We start from the raw sequence: 23878 nt of genomic DNA on the forward strand, positions 1-23878 counted from the left end.
ACAAAAAATATTTGCTCTTTCTTGTTATAACAAGAAACGTTTCTTGTCATGTTATATCACAAACCTTTCTTGTAGGTCATTAAAACAAACTTGTTGTTTGGCATCTTGTTATAACAAGAAACTTCTATATACGTTGTTAAAATTATACGATCGAGAGATTGTAGGGCAGCGGGCAAAACACCATCTACCAACACAACTCCCTCTGTGACAACACCAGTTAATCACGCTAACAACACCTTGACCCTGCTGTTAGCTTGTTTTCAATTAGAGAGAGTGTGTGCAATGATGTGGAGATCAGGTGCTCAGATGGACTGACTGATTGACTGGGCTTGACAGTGGTAAAGCCTCATTAAAGCACTGATTCAATTTTAATTGACGTCTGGTACTTTTAATATCCCGCTGTGCTCTTAGCAGTGTTGCCGTCACTGAGGGATAAACATGATTATTGACCGTATCCATAAAAATGTAGGGCAAGGAAGGCTATTCTAGGAAGTGGCCCAGCTATGGATGGTTAGAGAGGAGAGAGGGTGCCTGGTAAAATCTTTGTTGAGGTGATTCATCTTGGAAACATCTTAAATGGGGGGGGGGGAATGCCCATAAAAGGAAAGAATGAGAACTCGCACCTCTCTAAGCCATTGTTAAAGTGGTGTAAATGAGGTGTGCGGGCGATGTTACTGTGACACATACCCAAACACAGCACCAAATCTAAAATAACAAGACATCCTCTCTACTCTATAGAGGATGTTTTATTTCCTCCCAGAGTCTCTACATCACCCACACACATGTACACACACATCCCCTCCTGATTGGGAACACCTCTTGACCCAAAGTGAGCATTTTCCACAGCCTCCAGAAGTCTTAGTAATGGAGGGCTAACCCTGAGCTACCACTTGCCAAGGTGGAGGTGTAAACTCAAATGTTACTGTGTTGACCTTTAACACTACTTGATGTAACATCTGCTATATGTCCAGGAGCATCTTAAAAACACGAAAAAGGATAGAAAGAAAAAAGGACATCAATCTTGTCATCTAACTCACGGCAAGAAAGCGAATAAGCATAGCAATAAGAATTTCCAAAAATGTCAAACTTTTCCTTTAAAGTACAAACATCAACAATAAAAATAATGTTACTAAATAAATAATAAACTAATAAAGTTGAGTTGCAGCTCCTTTTGCACAATCTTCATCCCAACTCTCAGAGCTTAAACATTCTGCTCCTCTTTAAATCATCCCCTCCTTTGGGATTAATGTGGATTTAATCAGAAATCAATAAGGCATTTATTTACCTTTATTCAGCTCATCAGTTTACTTCATGAGAACAGTAAGTGGTCCTATATTTTGCACATTCATCATATCTCTGGGGTACAGGTGTACAGAGAGAAACAGACAGAAAGGAAAAGAAAATTAGTCAGTCACATCTCTTGTTTATTTCTCTGCCATGCATGCACACTAGCTTATTCAACACAAACACACAGACACACACACAGATGATGACAAATATATCTGCCAAGCAAGTTCACGCTGTTTTTGTACCCCCCTCCCCCCTGTGCTCATCTCGCCCTCTTCAAGGCTTCTCTCCTCTCCCCACAAAAGAATGTGTTGTCCTCTTAACAACCTTCCTCCTACCTACTGGGTCATAAGAGTTATTTCTGAGAATGATGGAGAACAGGTTTGTCTAAAGGGGGGAATAAAATACAATGATGGAAAATTTGGCTTTCAGATGGCAGTGAAAGAAATATGACACAGATGGAGAAACAACCATCTTAGGCAGAGGTGGGAGACAAACAGGCTACATATTTCCAAGATTAATATCTTTATTTTTATATGACTTCTAAAAAAAACCAACTAATACTTCACAAATGAGAGAGAAACACACACACAAAATGATGGCGTCAAAAACAAAGCAGTAGTAGATGAAATAGATTCAACACCTATTTCTGTGCTTTTATGTAATGGGGTTAGAGGGTAGGAGAGATTAAGTGATGATATTGATTCTGCGCTTTTCAAATAGTCGAGATTCTGACAGTTTCCTTTGGTTTCAAACAGAGATTTAAGAATGACCAAAAATGCCCTGCTCAGAGGTTTGAGCAGTTAAGGTTCTGTGTTTCAGACATCCACAGTATTATAAAATCATTCATGAAATACACTCTTCTGTTATCTAGCTTAATTGCTGTTTGTCGGTAAACACAGATAAAAGGAGAAAGGAAGAGTACTGTATCCTCAACAATTGTGCTATGGGGTAATTCTAGTTTGCGCTCCACTTCCATCCCTGTTGTGGATCTAGTGCGTGCAGGCAAGGTTACAAGATTGTTTCTTTGCATATTGTATCAGAAAAACATTCACTTAAGATGATATCTCTTTTCCTTTTACAGTATCATAGGCTCAGTTACTGATATTTGTTGACACTAGTCACTAGTGAGTAAACACTGTTAACTTGCCTTGCTTTTCAAAAAATTCCTCAGACTGCCTCACCACAGTGCATACGCGTTTGTGTGTGTGATTAATGACTGCAGCATACATATGCTCCCTCGCTGATTGGACGTAAGTTAACTGAAGACTGCTGTCCACAGGAGGGAAGATTTTCTCTACACAGAGGCGCACACAAGCTCTCACTACTGCACACACACACACACACACACACACACACACGCTGCATTTGTCCACTGTAGTTTCCATACCATACTATGACATGATGACATATGACAGCGCCACGCCCATGAGAACAGTGCTGTCATTTCTCATGGGTTCCCATGAGAAATCGCTTACACATCATCTTGGTTCTAACAGAGAGAGGAAAAGAAAATGAAAGAGACAGCAAGAGAAAGAGAGAGAGAGAGACAAACTAGAGGACACTAGACTCAAACCCATTAAAATTTACAAAACCATAACAACGTGACAGCACTTAAGGTAGAATCACAAGACAATGGTTTCCTGCATGGGCGAAGGGGCTTGATAAGGAACACGTGCTTTCCCAGCAACACAAAGAACTTGATGAGAAATCACTAAACAAAAGGTTTATGCCATAAAGAGTATTCCACCACTGGATAAATACAGGATGTTCATCATGACTAGTTAATGTCAAGACATTCAAATCCACAACAATAACTGTCTGATTATGTAAGAAAAAAAATATTAGCACAAGTGACAAGATGTGTCTCGTTAAAGTCATTTAATATGAGCTATGGTGAGATATTTAATTTTAAAGTGAAAGAGATTTAGGAGACTAAATCCAGCAGAATAGATGGTGTAGCAGGTGTAGTGTGACAAGACGGTAAATTATAAAGACATTATGTTTTTGACATTTTTCAAGACTGCAGAAATTAAGTGTTGCAGAGTAATTAATTACTTATTAGGTAACCAAATAGGAAGACAGCCGATTACATGTAAGAGCAGTCCGCTACTGCCATGACTGAGATGCTGATATGAGGGGACTAGAGCTAATAAAAGTAGCCATCTAGCAAGCTGATACCCTTTGACTAAAACTATGCGAATTATCTGGTGAACAAGTTTTACATAGAGGCCTTTCAGATCATCCCGTATAAAGAGAGTTGCAGACAGAGTTTGCATATAAAGTGGCTATTTGATCACACTTTAAACTCTTTGCACACAACAAATGACACCAACTGAATCTGAGTAGGAATGTCCAGACTGTCAGGAGTCCCTTTCTGGAGATGCAGCTATCTGTGTTTGACATGAAACATTAGCTTTAAAAAAAAGCATGTAAAGTTAAAATATTTCAGTCAAAAGATTGTTATTTTTTGTAATGTTCTCCAAAACTGTGTTTGTAGTAATGCCTTAAAAAGTGTAAAATCTTACACTTACATTTTAAATTTTAGCACCATTGCAATGTTCACCAAATATTTTTCACACACAGCATATTTTCTCTCACATTGTGCAGCCGACCAGTCTTTCACAGCAGGTCTGGGGTTTAAAAACTACCAAACTTTGCCCACACATCACTTCCCAAAACTCCATGTGCATTGTGCTCACTTTTAAAGACCATAGTAGAGTTATATATACAGCTGGGTGAGTAGAAACTTTTTCTGCTTGGCTATTTTATAATCATTCTTGCCTGAATAACAAGCAGTTTTAAATAATGGTCAATCATGGTCAGTGACCTCCATGGTATCCAGCTGATAATCCAAAATGGGCTGAAAAAGTACGAGGCATTTAAGTCTGCCTAGTAATTACTCCAAGACAGATTTCTGACTATTCAGCACAATAGTTGGGCCATGAAAGAATGGACGTGGATGACAGAATTGACAGATCTAACACTGAGAAAATTACACTCTTCCATTTTTAATTTTATCCTGATTTAATGAACAAGGCAGCTGAAAGATCTTTGTGAGAGAACTATGGTTTCCCTATATGTTTCCTTCCTTGTCCCCTTAGTTTTTCCTCCTTCACTGACTGTGCCTTGCCAGTAAAATAATGGTGGGCCATCACTAGAGCCCATATAAGTATCAAATGATCAGGGATGATCACTGCTCAAATAAATATTTCACATACCTGCTGTTTCCCTTCCTTTTCCTTCTTTTATTTTTCCATCCAGTCTACGGGCTAACCAGCCTTATTTCTCTCTGTACACCCCTTACCACTGTCCTCCTACTTTTATGGTCCATACATCTTGGGTGGTGCTTCCCGCTGTCACCTATCACCATGGCAACGGCTGCAGTGGGATGTCATTGGTCACTTTATAATGTCCCAAGAGAGGCAAAGGCGGTGGACAAAAAGAGTGAGGAACGGGTGAAAGGAGGAATGAATGGGCTTAGATCTGGTGTCAAAACATTGATAGCAATTGATGAATGAATGCAATATGAGAGAGAGAATAAGAGAGAGATCGGGGATTGCTCATCTATTTTGTATAAGCACAAAGCAGGGTGCGGGATGGCACGTGCCAGTTGAGAGCAGGGGGCCTCCACTGGTGCGGGTCATTGCACTCGGCACAATATGTCCAACTAGAAGCCCTAATGAATCCTAATGGAGCATTTACTCACTCACACTGCCACACAATATAGCCGAGGACCCCTCAATGTGGAGCAGGTCAAGGGCTTTTTATTTGGAGGGCTTGATAGAGACACCAGACCCTTGATACACCATTAGCTGTGTTTCTTGTAGAGTTTTTTTTAAATAAATGATGGATAGAAAGGGTGATTAATTCTACTGAGAAAGCATGAAAAAATAGTAAACATGAATATGAACTACATGAACAACTACTAGTATCCAGCAGCAGTGCAATTTTTTAGTCCCAGTTTGCCATCACAGTCACTGGGTCTGTGAACTTGGAAAATCACAGAAATACAGGGACAACAGAAAAAGCAACTAGCAGTAAACCAGCAAGGGAGCTGGTTGGAATTTAAATGAAATTGCCCCGGCCTTCTGAAACAAGAGAGATCTCATCATTAAGTGATGTAAAATTCGTGGTCCGAACAGTTAGTCAAGCTGATTTTCTCTCTGGATCACCATGAAACAGAATCCAACACAAGGCACAGATTAAAAGAGTTTAAAAGGATTCTAACCAAGGGCTCACATACTGAGTGCAGGGATTCTGCAGGGTACACCAAGTTAAATTCAAGCCTTTTTAAATATTTTTAATATCACATACACTGCAATTTAATACCTGTTTCACGATCATACCGTCCACAGAATGAGAGGCTTCTGTGTTTGGCCTTTCATTATATCACGTTTTTTCAGTACTTCTGGGCAAAACATAATTTCTAATGATATAATTAATTTAATTAATGTGACCTTGACCTGAATAAGCCTCAGAAAATGGATACATAGATAAATCATTTAAGTTCATTTAATTTTATGCTAAAAAAAAAGAAAAAAAATCGACACTTGCCCCTTATGAGACAATGTGCACCCTACAGTCTCCTGCATACATAATCTTCAGTCGCAACAATCCCACTTTTAGTTTATAGATGTACAATGCTTTTAAGACTTTTAAGACTTTTCAAAACCTGCACAAACCCTGTAATAAATGCAACTGCAGGAGCAGGAGGTTTTCCATTCATTTACTGACATACTGTATCGTGTAGGGTCAACAAAAGACCAATGTGTGCATCAAGAGCCATGAGTTACATGCCATGTGTAACAAACTCTAGGACTTAAAATAAAGCCTTAAAACAAAATCAATTCACAATAACACGCTGTTCTCTCCTTAAAACCCTTCCTCAAAACCAGCTCAAAGCTTGAAGATGGTTGCATTCTCTATGTGAAACTAGCCTGAACATTTTGTCCTTTTCCCGGTGATTTGGGGAACTCGTGCAGTACAACTGTGGACTTGGTTTCTTCCTACATTATGAACAGCTGCAAACATAAAAACACAGACATCTAATCAGGGAAACTGGTAGAGCCACAGCAGCCAATGGCAGAGGTAGCAGAGATCAAACTGGCAAAGCTTACCAGCAGCTGGTTTAAATCAGTAATGCAGATATGCAGTGTAGGACAGCTACCGCAGCTCATTTTCCAAAGAAAACAAGGGAGGAGAAAAAAAATAAATGTATGTCGTCAAACTCAAAACTTATCAAGGAGACTGCTGTTTCCTTTAGCTGGTTAAGAAGACTTTTCCTATGTGACTGCTGAGGCTCAACAGGAAAAAATAATATGTCTGGCTCATCATTTTTGTTATTCTAATGAAGCAGCTATACATTTTTAAATGCTATTTGTTCTTTCATTTTCTCTCTCATTAGCGCATAAGGCTAGAATTTTGTCTTTATTCCCTTTAACATCTCAAATGGCCAGACCCTTTTTAATCACACATTTTAAGATAATAAAATGCTGAATTTGCTGTCTTCCTGTGGCTACAACTGAATCAGATGTCCTTGGGAAGTTAGAAAAGACTGACATTTTTGGACTCTGATAAAATACAGAAAGGAAGAAGGCCTAATGCTGAACTCAAGATCACTCAAGCTTTATCAGATGTCCCACGTCACTCTTCACCTCCCCTTCACCTGGGCTGTGCAGAGCATAGAAAGGCCAGTATGCTTTAACTGAAGTAATGGTCGGATCCTCCAACAGCGTCTGAAACCCCCTACCCCCATACCGTTTTGACGTGTGAGTTGGGCATCCGCGTCTGACAATTTTTGTAGCTTTCCAAGCCAACAATACGACAAGCATGCCCATTTTACGTAAAGATTGGCCAGGTGTGCAAAAGTAATAAAGTAGGGATTATAGGAATTTTTCTCTCAAGATTATTCTTTTAAAATTCTTCACACAACTACTTTGGTCACTTCTCGTTTGTGCAAAGGAGTGCAACACCATGAATTCCTTCGAGGAAAGATTGTCCAAAAGTGTGCACAGTTATCCACATTTGATTAATTATCAGATCTTGCCTCTCTCTATGATGGCAGGCTTTCTGCCCCACATTCGAGAGGGGCCGTTCGGAACAGCTATTAACACTTTTGCCTTTAGACTTCTCAGACAACACGTCATACAAACTAGTTTATTTTGAACTTACCCCAGTCTTAATGCTTTGCTGCTGTTGGTGGGAACAGACTGTCAAATTTGACAGGAGAGGAGAGCTTGTACCTCTGCACAGTAAAAGGATCCCTGGTGCACATGTGCAGAACAAAATAACACAACAACAAACACACTGAACCTATGAGGTTGGAAGACATTCTTATTGAAACTCTATGCAAATAGTGCAATATCACTACAAATAACCTCACACAAATACACACATCAGATCCCCTGATTTGAGACTACATCATCCCCGTTCCCCCGTCCTTCCCACCCATCACAGCAGATCACGTTGGCAGAACATATCATGGCAGGTGCCAGTGTGTCTTCCTGCCAATTAAAATTCTGTACCAGCCGGCACCCCTTCAGCGGTGAGATGACACCTTGCAGGCCCTCACCAGTGAGGTGCTATAAAACACACACACACACACACACACGCAGACCTCTTGTTGTTGGGCTAAAAATACACCTGCAGCACTAGTGCTGTCAGGTTGGGCTCAGACAGCTATGCTAACTAGGTTTGCCAGGAGTGGGAAACTTTGCTTGTGCTTGTGGCAAGGGATATGGGTACATAATAAACTTACTTCCTCACCTCAATAACTCTGAATTTTTGACTGCACTGTATTTCTCATGACATGCTTTTTGACACTCTTGTCTAACTTGCGCATAAACAAAGGCTGTTCTGTGTAGCGTTGTAAGCTCTTTTCACAATGAAGACTTCCTTTTTTGTTTTCCCCCATCTGAGCTCTGTAGTTTGGGCCCTCGAGACTGTCCATGGCCATTTTTCATGTACATGTTAGACAGTAAGCAGTCCCAATCAAGCAGAGGTGTGAAGCAAGGCAGCCATTTAGCACTATGCCCTGCCTCTCCTCTTCACACAGCCAACACTGATCAAAGAGAGCATCCTGGCACGCTGGCACTCAGATGGTACTCAGGTATGCAGATGGCACGGATCCATTGGCTGGCTTGCCTTCTGGGCTGTTATAATGTTGCCTGTCAGCTGTAAACAAGTTTCAGGAGTTGCTTCTGACAACTTGAAAACAAATACCAACTGCAAAACTGACTGCTGAAAATGCAAAATCACAATCCTGGCTGTTATCGGCTGGAGATTTTCTTTTCTCCCTCCCCATTTCATTCTAATTAACAGTGTAGCAAAAAATGTGCCGATATATATCACAATTTATATTGCCATTGCAATACTCTGTATATATGAAATTAAACAACATGTTTGTCTTTGTGCACACACTGTTGCTTGTCTTTTTTTCCTGCCTACAGCTCTACTACTACTACTACAGAGAAGATAGAAAAGAACCTAAGCTTTCCATTCATCAAATATTTTCTGTGTATGAAAAGAAATCCCTGTGACTCAACAGTGGCTGTCTGTCCACCACTATACTTTTCATTCAGAGCATGATCAATGATGAACTTTATACTGAGTGAGTAGTTGGACACATACCACATTGTATTTTGTTACCAAGAGCTTAGATTGCTTTAGACATTCATTTAGCAAACATGCTTTATCCCACTGTAGATGTGCACAACTAAATATTCATAGACGTTTGTGTGCCAACATCAATGACTAGAGTGTCTGATGAACAAACAGACTCAAAGAAGTTTATCTGCTGAGTGCACGGAAACCCACTGGCATGAATAATGAAAGCCTGCTGCTCAATAATAAATGTCTGCATGCTCGCACTGTGGAGCTGCACTTGTTTGGCCTGTGAGGGAAATTTCATTATACCAACTCCCATGCTGTTCATACGGATGTGAAGGACATGCACATATACTAATCACTGCAGAAACCCCTGTCAGCTCGAACGACAGACAACACTTTCAGAAAAAAAAAAAAATCACCAAAAAGCAAGCACACAATGCATACTCACAAGTCCAAGGCTCAGGAGTGCTACTCAAACCAGCCAACAAGCCTGCTAGGAGGGCAAAACACTTAAATGAAGTGGACATGCCTGCCACATGAAACTTGCAGCTTTCCATTCATCGCGTCCCCTCATCTGGTAGTCAAATTAGTAGAAATTGGAAGGGTGTTGTCCTTGTTGTTGAATACACAACTGTGCTCTGTCACACAAGATGGACCCAGTCTCTCCAGCAACATAATACCACAGGTGACTGTGTGTATATCTATGTGCAGTATTTAATGTATTTTCTCTCAGCATGAAAATGAAGAGGGAGTCACAAGTCTTCAACTTCTGTTGCATATTAAAAAAAAGTTTCCAAGCTCCTGCGCAGACATGGAGGTTGTCCAGAGCTTTGGGGGGAGAAAGTACACCAGAGAGAGAGAGAGAGAGAGAGACAGCTTGAGGCACAAAAAAGACGAAAAAGCAGCGTGGGTGGCATCAGGGGAAATGGAGAGAGAGACCATCTTCTCTCATTGAGATCAATGCCTGAGTCCACACTAGGGGCTCTTGTTTCAGGGCAGAGAGGCAGGATAACAAATGAGAGAACCTGGAGAGTAGGAGCTAACACCTCACTGATACTGCAATTTTTCAATATATTGCAATACAGTGGGTATTGTGATTCAGGTTTGTACAATGTACTGTGATGTACAGATTCGCATTCATCTGACTGCTGTTAATATCCCAGAGGGGAACATGTCAAAAGAAATTACACGTTAAGTTTAAAGAGACCATGAATCACAAGATATGGCACCCTGCTTTTCCACATCTGAAGTGCCCTTTATGCACCTTTTCATTTTTGTCATTTCATGCCCCCTCTATCAATCTACCTAGTTCTGGTGAGAAGGTGCAAATTCAGCACACTGTGGATGAATTGTTCTTAAATCAAGTTCCTTTGATCTACATCTAAGAATACGTCATGGTCAGAGAGTGAAAAGAAGAGTGGTTTTAAAGTCTGGTGATATAGCTTTGAGGCAAACTGTATTTCAGTCCCTCATGCACCACTGCCTCTCGCAAAGAAGGAAATGTGTAAACACAGGCAAAAAAACCTGTGAAATCTTTCACTTCAAAAAAGGTGCTGACCATGTCCTGGACACATTTAATAATAACTGACTGCTATCGATTAACCTAGTTTCTTTTCACTGTACAGTGTCACGTGTAATTTACTCCAAACTTAATAGACAAAACAATCAGTGCCTCAAGAGACAAAAAAAAAGTCTGTAAAAATACTATCAATTTGTCAACCAAGTATGAAACTTACCAACTCAACATCACTTTTTTGGTACAACACATCGCAAGAGTAGGGATTTTTTCCTACAGTTTAAATCTTATTTCGAAACCAAACTTTCCACATTTTTACATGCTGAAACTATCAAACCAAAATCTAGGCTTATGTCAAAATCTAGGCATGATACACACTGCCTGCACCGTGAAAGCCACCATGTTCCGCAAATCAATGCTTATATAGCTGGGGCAATTACAACCCAACAACAGATTAAACAACCCATTCACAACCATTCAGTGAACGGAGTGGAACTTGGCAGCAGCTGAGGGGTGAGGAAGAGAGACAAGAGGGGAAGCAGGGAGGATTTGTGGGATAAATTGGACCGATCAGACAGTGCCCAGGGCAGCTGTGCAAACCTCTCATAGGCTGTCTCTTGAGTTTGTGTGCAGTGTCACAGTCTGTGCATGAGAGACGATTCTGGGAACAAAGTGCTGGCAGACCAGGGTGGTGATGGTTAGTGAAGGTGCCCTTGCTGTGAGGAGGCCTGAGGCAGTGCCAGTGGGTACAGAACAGCAGGACTGACCTCTGGGATGACACCAAGTTCTGGTTTGATCAAGTCTTAAGTGACTCAACTACACTCTTTCCCCCTCTCTGCTGTATAGAATATCGATCAATTGTTGAGAATTCTAAAATTTTGACGGAGCGTTTCTATTTTAACCGCCACAGCTTTTCTAGCTTTTACGGCACTGGTTTAGTGGCCTGAGAGTCGAGTCACTGAGTTAGACACACACACACACACACACACACACACACACACACACACAAGTCGGAGAAATCATTTCACATGGCGTGCTCTAAAAGAGAAAAGTAGACAACGAAAACAGATCAAGAATGAACGGACTCTTACATGTTCAATCTTCCCACAGGAAGTTCAAAACCAGTATGTCTCATGTTCCGAGATCGTGGCGATTATTAAAAGCAGCAATGTGAAGCATCTCTACAAGACAAAGCACAGAGCACCTTTTGAGCAGGTTAACAAGGGGGATGGATTTTGGTCATTTTGCTAACAACGGGGATGGTATCCCCCCTCAAAATCGCCTACTGAAAATACTGCACATTGTAGCCCGTTGATACAGAATTTTTGAGATTGATTATGATAATGAATATTTTAAAAACTCCTATAAAGATATATTGACCAAGATTCGTTTTTTCACATGAACACATAAAAGAAACAAACATTTTTGGTAAGGATCCCTTAAATTTGGTTATTAAAGTATTGTGACCATGAAACGTACTTGACATTTTATTTACCAAATTACCTCTATATATTTGAGGTCATTTGGAAACAATTTCTTGTAATTCATCAGCTGCCATATACACCAATCCCAAAATATCTGTGGTATCCATCCATTTATCCAGCCATTTAGAAGAAAAAAACAAAACAAAAATATTATAGTTAATTGCATTTACTCCGTCAAATGCAAACCTTAAACAACGTTTTCTGTTCAGTTTGGGATACAACCTATTCAAATTACAGATATATGCCAAATACTGGATATCACATTTTAGAACCAACTCTATACATACACACACACACACACACACACACTATGGCATATATGCTGAGAGCGATAGGGGGTGCCACAGTGCCAGGCAAGCAGGCTGCGGCCTTTTTCCTTCTATAGAAACAGCATGCTCATTGGGGGTCAAAAGGTCAGCTGCAGGCATCATGTGACTTGTGTCTCATGACATCTCAGCACCCACACACCACCCTCCACCCCATGCACCCACACATAGTCCTGACAGCTATGCTTAAAAATGCCACTGCTAGGCAAAATGGTGGGTGAACATTTTCTGCATACAAATGGAAAGAGAGCCGGGGTGGGAGGAAAGAATGAATCTCTACGGAGCTATGGGGGCTAAAGAAGACAAAATGTGGTCTAACAGGCTTGTGTTAACAGCACTATAGAAGACTGACGCAATTAAGGCCTTGGCCATCCACTTACTCGGCCATTATATTGAACAATGATAAATATACTGATTCACAGAGTCTGCCAGGCAGTTTTTCCAAGGAGTGAGATGAGATTTTTCAGATTGAGGCGGACTGTTACTTAAGGTGTCTGCATGATTCAATTTGCTATATTTAGATGGAGAGTACTGTGTATGTGAGACCAGAGCATCACAATCGAGACAAGAGACACAATACGTTCCTCCATCCACACAGCTGACACACAAACACACATTCAACCCGGTCCATATAGATTTGATCATTAGATCAAGCCCAATGCAGTGTCTTGTCTCTGGTGAAGGTGATATGGGTGACAATGGGGTAGAGAGGATGGAGACAAAGGCACCTCTCAGTCCCTTTTCTTCCTCCTGCATTTGGCTGTCAACAGGCATTGTAAGGCTCTCTGCTGGTCTCCAATCGACACATCCAGTTCTTCCTACATATACAAAGCCTCTTGCTCCTCTATTTTCTCCCCTTCTTTGCCTCTATTTCATCCATATCAGTGGGCATATTTCAAGCCCCCAGCCTTCTCTTCAGTATTAAGTGAGGCTGGTGTGTGTGTGAGTGAGTGAGTGAGTGAGTGAGTGAGTGAGTGAGTGCACAGAATCCACAGCAGTTATCACTGCTCCCACACGATTCCGTGTTATCTATCCTGGTCAGACTTTGGCTTGCCTGTCGTCCCCCTCATCACTGCACCCCTGAGCATGTGTGTGTGTGTGTGTGTGTGTGTGTGTGTGTGGATATCTGAGTCATCATGCCCTTGTCAGTCACTGTTGCACCGCTCTGCAACGAAGAGCTCTCTCAGTCCTATTGCAATTAGATAAACACCTACTCAGCTTGCTCATAGTCCACATCTTCCTGTTCCCACACAGGAGAGCCCCTCATCTCCCAAGTACTAAAGTAGTTTCAGATACAGATCAGATATAGATACTAAAAAGTTTGCCTCTTTGCCTTAAACTATACATGATTCAGAACTCAAATCTCTAACTACTTTGCCCACTCTTCACTAAAACTTCTCCAAACTCCAGAAAACTTTTGAGTAACTTTTGACCCCAATCAAGGGCTGGAAAAATGTGCTGTCCTGTTTTCTATAACTCTTCAGTAAGTACAGTTTAGGCATTTGCATGTAATAAATATTTTTTTGACACTTTGTAGCTTGGTTACCTCTAGCCATTGACTGTACCTGAAGCTGAGATGTTTATAAATGCAAAATATAAGAAAGAAACAGCTCAACAAGTAAGTATGTTGATGACAGCAATGAGGCCAGTCTTCTAGAATAAGAACACTGATGGTACAATGGCAATAAGTAAAGTCTTTAGTGTGTCCAAAATTCTGCTATTAGACACCCTGGATGAAATGAAAAGGCAAAGAAATGAACCAGCAAAGATTTTCTCTCTTTTCTTGATCCATGCTGCATTTGGAAAATATAATTTGAAGCTCTAGGCAACATCTGGCCTGGTGAACAACTGCCCCACTCCTTCTGCTTCCTCTATTCGACTGTAATGTTACCTTTGTTTGAACTCACTGTAGATCCACATTAAAAAAATCTGGTCAAGCCCCAGACACTGTTGATGCCCAACTAAGCCATAATGCTGACCGCAAAACTGGCAGTCATCATTAGCCTCACTGGAAGCAGTACTGTGCAGCCCCAGCTTATGTAAAGTAGGACATAGGAAGGAGAGGAATATGGTATATAGATACGTAAGAAACAGAGTGGGAGAGGAGAGGGAGTGAGACAGAGAAAGACACAGAGACAGAGAGATTAAACACACAGGGAGCTAGTAAAGAATAATGGAGAGCGAGACCGATGGAAAAAGAAGAGGCTCTGCAGCAGTAGAGCCAGAAGTCCCAGCCGTGAGGCCAGGCCTGTCTGTCAGCACTTATCTGTCCTCCTGAGGACTGCGCAAACCAGGCTCTTGCCTCAAGTCGCCACTAACATTTATATAACCACACACACACACACACACACACACACAAAATAGTGAAATGACCTTTGACCTTATCCTACACCGCAGGATGGACCCATGTGGGCTGCTGTTTTACTGTTTAGCTGGAGGAGGGTGGTTTTCCTCCAGGCAGCTCACGCCAAGCTGTTTAACTCCAAACACTGATCTGGCATTTAGCCAGCTAGGGCTGATTAAGACACACACATAGGGCCGGTTTACACCTGGCATTAGCATGCGTCTTCGGTGATCCGATCACAAGTGGACAGCTGTAACTACAGGTGTGAATGCACCCAAGACGCATTGATTATGCATTGAGAGCCAATCGCTCAGACCACGTTTGGAAGTGGTCTGGGCCGCATTCTTTAAGCAGTGTGTAGGAGAATGTGTCTTAGGCCACATTGAAAGGACCACCTACTCAAATGACATCCTCTGTGTAAGCAGAAGTACGTACTCATTCGCACACGAATGGCGTCATATTAAAGTGCGAAACAAGAAGAAGCCACAACAACAACAACAGGAAAAATGGATTCTCGTGGATGGAGTACACACGAAACACGCTGTCTGATGTCCTCCGGCTGCTCTGCCTCAACTCTTGTTGATTTAGGGAGTTTCCTTGATGGTCAGATAGCCGTTTTGTACAGTAAGCAGTCAGGCTCAGGCCCCAGAAACACTCTGTTGTGGCAGCATCTATCCTTTTTCCAACCTAATTCTTGTCTCATTTGTGGTCTAAATTTGCGGTAAATTCATCAAATTTGGGTTAAAAACAACAACGCATTTGGTCTTTGCAAACGTAAATGATGTACGTGTTTATTTGCATGTAGAGCGGGGACGTGAGATCTGATCACAAGTGGTCACTCGAGTCACATGTGGAGACGTATTCTAATGCTAGGTGTGAACTGACATCCCTGGAGCTGTCTACTTGATCAGATCACCCCCCCCCCCAACACACACACACACACACACTTGCAAAATAGAGCAGTTTGGTGCATAGCGCATACTCTTAATAACATCTTGCTTTATCTATCTTAAGTCATAGTCTGCAGTTCAAAGAGTGTTGGGATCAATTGAAAAACGCTCATCTAATTTAAAGATCAGAGACACTCCTGCCCCATCCGTCGGCATCTTGGTTTGCTGAAAGACCTAAACAAGCCTTGAATAACATTACCTGCCAAACGACAGCCTTGTTATTACTGCAGTCCATCTGCTGCTGTTCACAGGATTCATGCTGTACTACTTTCACAGCACACTGCTTCTGTGATTGCCTCTAAATAATTGATCATCAGTAAATGTTGATTTTCTTTATCATACAATATAAAGTGTCTTTTCATTTACCACCCTTCATTTTATTTCATTCTGCCCCTGGAGATGTCTGTGTTATTTATCAAACAGGTGCATGTAGTCAGTGAAGTGCACCTCATTCCTTATGCACTGATGTAAGGACTGTGCAAATAACAAGTGAACGTAAGTGTGGTTGACTGAATTCTGCTGGATTTACAGCAAGGACTGGTGCTATATAGCGGAAAACATAAAGCAGAGCAATCATAGTTCCTAAGGTTTTCAAGTAGCATCTATGTGTTGTTAAATTTTTTAGGAGGTTTATGTCAGCTATGGTGGTACCCTCTACACACCTACAGAGCCACTGTGTGTAGTTATAACACCACCTAGATTCAGAATTCAGCCTTAAATCATACATTTACATCCCATTGTTGCTAGTATGTAATGAAAATGCCATCAACGGACCAAGTAAATGTGAATACAAATACATAATATACTGAAGTGATACAGTTACACAGCAATGAAACTGTCAACCAGCCCGGTGCAACCTATACAAAGCCAATCAACATTTCTCAGTAGTAAAGTATCCAACTGTAGTGCTTCATCACAGTCTATCATAGGAATTGATAAAATAATAATAATGACATAGTAACTAGAAAAACATTGCAGATTTCAGCTACAAGTACATACTCACATCACTGTCAGCATTACATGCTCTCTGCCACATCAGTGAGCTCTGAGTGGTGTTAGTCCTTTTTGCATTTTAGTGTTCTGCAGCTCAAGCTAACTGTGTTGGGCAAGTCAATAGCCAGCAGTGTCGGGGTTCATGAAAACAGTGCAGTGGCGATTGCTTACGTCAAGAGGATGATGGTTCAGAGCTACAGCTTGCTGGCTGGCTACACAGTCAACACCACTAATGCAAAAAAAAAAGATGCAGTGGGACACACATGTGATCTCATGCATACACATGAGCACAGACACACACTGATGCACCATTGCTCCAGATGAAGGACAAAGAGACGATGCCTAAAGACACCGTCAGAGTTAAAAAAGATGATTGTAATCTATAGATTGATCTCAGTATCAACATATGTTTGTGCAAATTTAAGATTTAGATTAGACACAAGTGTTTTCCCATTCTTATATAATAGGAGCCTTGACACACTCAAGCTGTGGGCATTTGTCTATAAATGAAATGACAGTTATGTAAGGGACTGCCGTGTCTCAGATTATTTCCTATAGCTTGACAAGAGAGATTGCCAGTTATATAATCATATCACTATATCATATAGTTTAAATTTTAGGATAGTTTAGATAGGCCTGAGAGTAGATTAGCACAAACAACTACCACCCCCATGTCTTTGTATTTCCTCTAGCAAACCATTGAATGGAGAAAGATTAACTGAACCACAACCTCCCTCCACTGACTGTCTATCTTTAGCCGATGCTTCTTTCACCAGTGAGAATTTTCTAACCGCTATGTGACCCCTGCTCTGCAGCAATGATCGGTCCTGATGAACTTCCAGGATTGCTGTATGATAAGCACTGATAACACTGATGAAGTGATTGCTGTGTAAGACTGTATGGAGTAGGTTTTCTTGCTGAGGATTTAAGTGATTCTGGCATTTCCTGCTAACCATCAAAGACAAAAGGAAGGCGAGTTTGCATCCACTTCCGATCTTCCCATCTGAAATGAAAGGGAAGCGTACACTCACGGCCTCTGCTAGGCTTTTATCCAGCACTAATCAGACGAGCCTTGTGCTCAGGCCTCATGCAATTCCAAAGCGGAGCGGGATCCCTGCTGTGAGCTGTAAATGAATGGCCAAATATTGGCTCCTAATTGAAGGCAGCAGTTGTCTGTGGGCACAGGCACCCCTGCTGTGAAATTGTGAACAAACACACTAGGACGCTAAGAGGCTACTTCACCTCTTGTTCTCCTTCTCTTTTCTCTCTTCTTCTGTTCCCTTCAGCATCCCTTATGTTATATATGTTGCGGCCTTGCTCTTTTTCTTTTAAAAGATTATTTTTTATAACATTTCTATATTTTTAGACAGTTTATGATAGACAAACATGACAAAGACGAGATGCACCACGAAGTGTGTGGTACATTATGTGCCTGAAAGAAAAGCCTGCATCTCAAATTTTCTACTTCATTCTTGCCTCTAATCCTTCACTGTCTTTGTCTCTCTACCTCTTCCCTGCTATTCCTTGTACTTCTACCCAGTGCAAGGAGAGGAACTGAGAAGAAAAATTAGTGCTTATGAAAATCCTAATGAAAATGCAGCGTGTCTGTAATTGAATATGGACGTCTGAGTCCTGACACGAGGTCTTCAAGCTGCAGACGGGATAAACGTGCCTCGTCTCCCATTTCTCTAGCCTCCATCAATCATCACACTTCACCACGATGAACAGGGTATCGGCCGTTTCAGCTCAATAAGAACCCATCAGTGAAAAAGAGGAAACAGGGGACTGAACAGAGGCAGACAGGAATCAAGGGAGAGGAAAAGAGCGCATACATATTCAAAGAGAGGGAGTGACAGGAAAAAGGAGAAACATACTGTATGTTGTGTTGCTCATCATGGTGGAGTTCACTGTTTTGCTAAACTTTGCATAATCAAATTTAGTCAAATACACACATGCTCTGAGTACAGCTACAGAGATCATTTTGAAGTCAATTGGCAGCATTTAGAGCTAGATTATGCACAGGACAGAAAAACACAGTGATCTAAAAGGGCATGTACATTACATTGTTATTGCTTTGCAAATAAACATTAAGAATACCCTAACAATGGACATTGTATACACACAAATACACAGTGGCACACATGCCCACTGTTGGTGCCTGAAGATACTGAGGAGAACCCTGTATCCAATTCACTCCTTGAGCAGACCAAGGCTACACTGTGCTGAGAAAGGTATCAAACTACGTTTACCATCCAAACGTACACATGACACCAGGGGAGTGGCCTCAACAGTCCATAGTTTATCCCCACTGTGTAGCTCATTTTGGTTTTGAGCTGAGTAAATAAGCTAGGTCAGTCACAGGACACCATGGTGCTTCATTTCCCAAATACCTGGCTATTACTGACTGACGAGTCATGAGGACTTTATCCAGTTTGCAGGAAACACCCATTAGCCCATGAGGAGAGAGTAGTCTGTTAACAATATATTTTAAGCCAATAATATATATTTTAAGCCAATAAGCCAATATTACCCTTCTTTCTGTTTTAGCAGTGTTATCAGCTCTGAACCACATTTAGATTGTAATGACACTAATGTTCTCAGCCTAAACAAATACATATATTTTTAAAGCTAGCGCATAACCTTCCTAATCGCCAAGCTGCAACTGGCACATGTAAAACACTGCTAGGTTGAACATCAAATCCTTTCTAAAACTCATCAGAGCCTAACGTGATGTGGTGAGTGACAGAACTCTTGCATGTATTCAAACACAGCAGCTGTGGTCTAACTACTTGGCAGCAGAGGTAGTGAGTATAAGGACCTGCTGTATCGATATGGAGGCAAACAGACTGAAAAAATACAAAGCAAGTGACAGAGAAGAAGAAGACTGAAGATAACTGCTGGTGGTACTTTCAACCGGAGGGAGGGAGGACAGAAATGATAGAAGAGGGCAGATATGGAGATGAGGCTCAGTTCCTACAGTTGAGTAGGGGCAGCTCTATACTCAGATGGGGCTTTGTGTTTTTGCCCTGTTGGCAGTGGCAGAGACATGGTCAGACAGGTCTATTTCAGAGATATCCTGTCAACTCACTGAGAGACTCTGTCAACGCCCTCTCTTGCTCTGGGTGATAGTGAGAGACTGAAACAGAGCCCGAATGGCAGAGAGATGAGGAAAAAGATTAGGTGGATAAAAAGGTGAATGGGCACTACGAGGAGAGCGAGAAGGAGTTAAAAAGGTAGATGAGATAATGCAACACTTCGCTGTATGATAATGTATGGATATAGAGAGGGCAAATATTTTCAAGGCAAAAGATCAAATTATGGTGCTCTGTGAGCATCACAGAAAAATAAAATGGTCCTCAAAAAGTGTATTAGGCTCTAAAAAAAGTCTTAAATATATTTTTTGTTCAGAAATATTGTTCTACCTTTGTTGCAGAGCAAGATAATAAAAACAAAGTTTTAAGTTTTAGCAAATAATATCTACTGTAACACAAAACATTAAGTGTTGTGATAAGGTTAGGCACACTGTGACAACTCCTATCCCTGGAGATAGGAGTAATGGAACGTGTAATAAAGAGAATGAGGACAGTATCTCAAATCAAAAAAAGTGGGTTAAAAAAGAAAAGGGGAAAGAAATACAGAGAGACAGTCACTGTAAACTCTGTCTGAGAGACCAAGGATGGACAGATATATGTACAAAGCAGTGAAGGAGGTGGTGGAGGCAGTGGCAGTAAGACACAAGGAGCACCAGTCAGACAGGCTAACTGAGCCCTGGTGTCCCTCTGTCAGGCCAGTTCAGACCAGGGACAGAAGCAGTATTATAGAGCTGTGGGCCTGGCCAAGAGGAAGAACAATAGCTGCTGTGTGTCGGAGCCTCTGGAGCATCCTAACAGCTGGGAGATAGGTGGTTTGTCTGTGGCTCCACTAAATGGCACGTAAAGGGGCGTTGCATATTGCACACACACATAAATTTTCTCTCTCTCTGTCCGTCTTTCCCAGAATCCCTGGCCCACCTTCCTCCCACCTCCTCCTCCTCATGCCAGGCAGCCATCACTCATTTTACTCTCATCTCTTTTCCTTTTTCTCTCTGCACGCTCTTTCATTATGCCCTATGTTCTTCTGTGTGTCCTCCTGTCACCCTTCTCCACCTCTGTAGAGAAAGAAAAGAGAGCTACAGAAAGAGAGATATTCTTCTTGGTAGCACGAGAAAGCCAGAGACTGGCAGAGGATCAGAGCAATGTCAACAAATAAGAGAGGTCCAAAAGCCTCCACAGGAGGCATGCCAAAGCTCTTCTATCACGAGGGCCTCTGAAACACAGAGAAAAACACGAGAACTGCAAACTGTGCAGGAATGTCATCCCTCACAGCAAAGAGTTCACAAACAGCATCAGATAAAACCATGGCAATATGTTCTGATCTATTCTGGGAATACACCTGTAGGTAAGGCTATTTATCTGGTAAACCGAGCACTATTATATACTGGAGAATCATGTATCAAAGAGCAGGTGATACGGATAGACCCTTCACCTGTGTTTTCTTGCAAGCTCAGAAATACCACGTATAATAACAATAGCCCAGGAGGTAACCCACTAGGGAAAGAACTTGCCTCAAACAAAACAGTGTTGTGGAACCACAGCAGGCATACTTCAGCATACATCCACTCAGAGCTGAGAGAGGGTGAATTTAATCACTAGTTCTGTAAATGTCATTTTAGGGAGAGACACTGGATTGTGTCTTGAAGGCAACTTTAAATTCAGCCAATATGGCAACTATTTTGTGTACATACTGTATATACTCCCTCTGAGCTACTGTGAAACTTAGTCTATAGCTTCCACTCAGTCAGATAGTTTGGATGCCACTGTTGCAGACTGATAAATGACAGCTGCAAGGGCCCTCAGACTATTTTGTCAAAGGAGTCAGAGCTGCTTTCACATACAGTAACCTATATATTTTCTACATGAATAATCTAGGCTTATCTGGAAAGTGTACACATTTAGTACATATTGTATGTATCAAAATGTCTTGATTTAAATTAAGAATCAAATGTGACTTCTAATCAAATCTAGGAATATCTTCTCTTTGCATTTCATTGTATAATGGTGCAGACAGTGTAGGTTTACTGAGCAGTGTGGCTAACTTTAGTTTTAAGAATCAGCCCTTTCTGTTTGTTGATATTGACATGGTGTCTAGACTTAAAGAATGTCATTTTGTGAGACAATAAAGATCTGATCTGAACTGACCTGAGGAAAGTAATTCTTTAACCTCATTATAAAGTAAACGAATAAGTAAAATCCTTCAGCTCATACACATCTCATGCAGTCACTACTACATCTACACCACACTTAGCCCCAGTTTGTGTCTCTAGTGTGTTATCATTACATTTGAATGCAATTTTAATTTATCAGAGGCTCACACTGGCCCCACTAATCCACTGTCAAAGCAGCAGGCACAGCAGCGCACACAGACTTTTATCAATGGCTCTGCAGCTGATGTTTCATTCATCACCAACCATAGCTCTTAACACAAATTTCCACTACAACCTGCTCTTACTTTACTACTGTATTTTGAGGGGCAAACCATGAAATATGTTACTTGCTTCACAGTAGACAAAAGTGTTTCCTGCAGCATCCTAAGACTATATCCTCGGTTGGGTTTAAATGGACAAGCTGCAGAAAATATGGTCAGTTTAATGTAAGCCCTATACCATACAGCACCACATGAGCTGGCATCATGCAATGCAACGAATATCTTCAAGCTGTCACCAGATATAAAAGCTGATCACAACAGTCACAAAACGAGACTGTTTCTTATGCCCACTTTTCTTACTGCACTTGAAGTAGGACAAAGAAGGTTTCGAATTTCACAAAGCATGATTTTCACTGGGTTGAAGGCTACCATCCCCCATGACTGCAAACCAAGCTGGCTGGAATAGACCCCAGCCCCTGTGCACTCTGAGTCAAGTCAGTGCATTCTTAGTGGGAAAATTAAATCACGTCGTGCCGATGCCAGCGGTTCGCCTAATCATACTGTACCAACCTGGAACTCTACAAACCAATGACGTATAAAAACAAACTTTAAAGATGGGATACGTGGCATGTTTCTGTAACGTTAGGTAATGTGCGGGGCATTGCAAATATTTGCTCTCCGGTTTCTCACCAACATGATATTCCTAAGACTGAATGTCAAGACGCTGCTGCGGGAGCTCATGCAGATGTGGAGCTTTGCAATCTATCACCTTACAAATTTGTCGTTTATTTATTCATTAATACACATACGATTGGTAACGTTACTTTTAAGGATTTTGACCACTTTTGAGTCCTAACATTGTCAATATTGCCATATTTGTCACCTGTGTACTGGGTTAATGTGGTAGTCAGTGATGGTCAGGCAGTGTCGAATTACAAAGACCGTTTCTTAGTCAGGCAGCTCCAGTTTAAGTCTAATGTTACAACATGGTGACTCGGTTTTAAGGCAGTTTGTTGCTGCTGTGGTGAGATGCAATAACATTAACGCAACGTTACTAAAGTCACATTTTCAAGTTAAAAAATGTGACTTCAGTACAGTGTTCACAAAATTACCTGATACGTTTGTCAAAATTCCTCTTATTTTCTTTCCATCCTTACTGGGCAGCAGAGCATGCCACCGTGTCCAAGAATTTAAATCCCCGGGTCGGATCCATGATTGTACTGTCTCTGATATCAAATGTACTCCTGCTGGAAGAGGCGGCGGCGGAGAACAATCCAGGCACCTTTTTCCAAAGGGAATCTCGGGGTAGATATTGGTTGAACTGGCATTAAACCTGTTCCACTGAAGCTAACAACAGGTTTCGTAACAAAAAAATATCCTTCAGTTTTACCCACATGCGACAAATATGTTCTTTCCAAAGCAACGGGTGTGAAAATGACGTTTATTCGCAAGAAAACGTCCCCATTATAATCTGTGATAATGGTACTTACCACTCTATTGTTGGGGCGCGAGTAAGCGTTCCATGCAACTACGCTCGTGGGAGGCTCGCGGATAACGTGCGCGCTCGCAGTATTGGCTAGTTATTTCAGACCGTCACGTTGTGCTGTCCAATCGATTTCAGGGAAGGACGTCGATTTGATTATTCCAACCCTCACTGTACATAAAAATCATATCATTACACAGTTGATCGATTTCCTGCGCAATTATTTGATAACATCATGTTGACTACATTACAAATAAAATTAGCAAACGTTTACAGTGTGTTCCTCTTCGCTCGTTATTAGTTTCAGATGTTTTTCTACACATTAGATACTATAAGGTCAAGGATAATACTGACCGCCATAGACCTAGGAGACCCGTGGTGTCGTTTTTGGGTGTAACCAACGATTATTTTTTATTATAGA

The 23878-nt window shown here is 41.3% G+C and overlaps 1 protein-coding gene across 7 annotated transcripts in view; it reads right to left on the reverse strand.

The window, feature by feature from the left end:
* Positions 1–23594, reverse strand: part of wasf1 (WASP family member 1) — a 58429-nt gene extending 34835 nt beyond the window's left edge. For 4 of the 7 annotated variants that reach the window (XM_044168406.1, XM_044168405.1, XM_044168407.1 and 1 more), the window contains exon 1: positions 23087–23458. The gene's annotated coding sequence lies outside the window, so the exon portion shown is untranslated. The other 3 variants (XM_044168403.1, XM_044168402.1, XM_044168404.1) reach the window with 3 other exon arrangements.
* Positions 23595–23878: the final 284 nt, after the last annotated feature.

Source organism: Siniperca chuatsi, linkage group LG16 (genome assembly GCF_020085105.1).
Source record: "Siniperca chuatsi isolate FFG_IHB_CAS linkage group LG16, ASM2008510v1, whole genome shotgun sequence".
Lineage (NCBI taxonomy): Eukaryota > Metazoa > Chordata > Actinopteri > Centrarchiformes > Sinipercidae > Siniperca > Siniperca chuatsi.